The sequence below is a fragment of the Diorhabda sublineata genome, chromosome 10 (assembly GCF_026230105.1).
Source record: "Diorhabda sublineata isolate icDioSubl1.1 chromosome 10, icDioSubl1.1, whole genome shotgun sequence".
NCBI lineage: Eukaryota > Metazoa > Arthropoda > Insecta > Coleoptera > Chrysomelidae > Diorhabda > Diorhabda sublineata.
This window is the reverse complement of record NC_079483.1, coordinates 23880033-23882868: the sequence shown is the minus strand read 5'-3', so window position 1 is coordinate 23882868 and position 2836 is coordinate 23880033.

Here is a 2836-nt window from a genome sequence, read left to right as displayed (position 1 = left end):
CTTTTATATAACACACCTCGGACGGCTTCTACATACAAAACATCTCCATTCAATTTTCGCAATTCATCTTTTTCGACAAGTTCTTATATCCTACCGGCCAGAAAACAATCTAAACACGGTTTTATAGACACTAGCGCCCTCTGCCGGCCTAACGCCAAACTTAACACGGTTTTATAGACACTAGCGCCCTCTGCCGGCCAAACGCCAAACTTAACACGGTTTTATAGACACTAGCGCCCTCTGCCGGCCAGACGCCAAACTTGACACGGTTTCATAGACACTAGCGCCCTCTGCCGGCCAGATGCCAAACTTGACACGGTTTTATAGACACTAGTGCCCCCTGCCGGCCAGACGCCAAACTTGACACGGTTTTATAGACACTAGCGCCCTCTGCCGGTCAGACGCCAAACTTGACACGGTTCTATAGACACTAGCGCCCTCTGCCGGCCAGATGCCAAACTTGACACGGTTTTATAGACACGATTTTTTTTTCGTTATTATTACTATTTCATACAACTTTTATATGTTACACCTCGAACAGTTTCTATTCTCATAAAACTTTAAACTAACCTAACCTAATCTAACCTAACCTTTTTTTTGGTGTGGATGGGCAAATCTTATAATACCAATCAGAAAGTGTCCCAGATGTGCATCGCTTCACACAACCTAATCTAACATACATCTATCTCTTTATTTTTGGACAAGTATATACATCGAGCGGCAATCTAATTTCATAATACTTTTTTCCCTTTGTATTACTATTTCCATACAACTTTTATATAACACACCTCGGACGGCTTCTACATACAAAACATCTCCATTCAATTTTCGCAATTCATCTTTTTCGACAAGTTCTTATATCCTACCCGCCAGAAGACAAACTAAACACGGTTTTATAGACACTAGCGCCCTCTGCCGGCCAAACGCCAAACTTAACACGGTTTTATAGACACTAGCGCCCTCTGCCGGCCAAACGCCAAACTTAACACGGTTTTATAGACACTAGCGCCCTCTGCCGGCCAGACGTCAAACTTAACACGGTTTTATAGACACTAGTGCCCCCTGCCGGCTAGACGCCAAACTTTACACGGTTTCATAGTCACTAGCGCCCTCTGCCGGCCAGACGCCAAACTTGACACGGTTTTATAGACACTAGCGCCCTCTGCCGGTCAGACGCCAAACTTGACACGGTTTTATAGACACTAGCGCCCTCTGCCGGCCAGATGCCAAACTTGACACGGTTTTATAGACACGATTTTTTTTTCGTTATTATTACTATTTCATACAACTTTTATATGTTACACCTCGAACAGTTTCTATTCTCATAAAACTTTAAACTAACCTAACCTAATCTAACCTAACCTTTTTTTTGGTGTGGATGGGCAAATCTTATAATACCAATCAGAAAGTGTCCCAGATGTGCATCGCTTCACACAACCTAATCTAACATACATCTATCTCTTTATTTTTGGACAAGTATATACATCGAGCGGCAATCTAATTTCATAATACTTTTTTCCCTTTGTATTACTATTTCCATACAACTTTTATATAACACACCTCGGACGGCTTCTACATACAAAACATCTCCATTCAATTTTCGCAATTCATCTTTTTCGACAAGTTCTTATATCCTACCCGCCAGAAGACAAACTAAACACGGTTTTATAGACACTAGCGCCCTCTGCCGGCCAAACGCCAAACTTAACACGGTTTTATAGACACTAGCGCCCTCTGCCGGCCAAACGCCAAACTTAACACGGTTTTATAGACACTAGCGCCCTCTGCCGGCCAGACGTCAAACTTAACACGGTTTTATAGACACTAGTGCCCCCTGCCGGCTAGACGCCAAACTTTACACGGTTTCATAGTCACTAGCGCCCTCTGCCGGCCAGACGCCAAACTTGACACGGTTTTATAGACACTAGCGCCCTCTGCCGGCCAAGCGCCAAACTTGACACGGTTTTATAGACACTAGCGCCCTCTGCCGGCCAGATGCCAAACTTGACACGGTTTTATAGACACGATTTTTTTTTTTTTGTTATTATTACTATTTCATACAACTTTTATATGTTACACCTCGAACAGTTTCTATTCTCATAAAACTTTAAACTAACCTAACCTAACCTAACCTAACCTTACCTATCCTATCCTAACCTAACCTATCCTAACCTAACCTATCCTATCCTAACCTAACCTAACCTAACCTAACCTTTTTTTTAGTGTGGATGGGCAAATCTTCATAATACCAATCAGAAAGTGTCCCAGATGTGCATCGCTTCACACAACCTAACCTAACATACATCTATCTCTTTATTTTTGAACAAGTACCTATATCGAGGGGCAATCTAATTTCATAATACTTTTTTCCCTTTGTATTACTATTTTCATACAACTTTTATATGTTACACCCCGAACGGCTTCTACATACAGAACACCCCCATTCAATTTTCACAATTGATCTTTTTCGACAATTTCATACATCGAGCGAACATCTTATTTCATAATACTTTGGTTTTCATAATTCTAACTATTTGCATACAACTTTCCTATAACACACCTCGGACGGCTTCTACATACAAAACATCTCCATTCAATTTACGCAATCCATCTTTTTCGACAAGTTCTTATATCCTACCGGCCAGAAGACAAACTAAACACGGTTTTATAGACACTAGAGCCCTCTGCCGGCCAAACGACAAACTAAACACTGTTTTATAGACACTAGCGCCCTCTGCCGGCCAAACGCCAAACTTAACACGGTTTTATAGACACTAGCGCCCTCTGCCGGCCAGGCGCCAAATTTGACACGGTTTTATAGACACTAGCGCCCTCT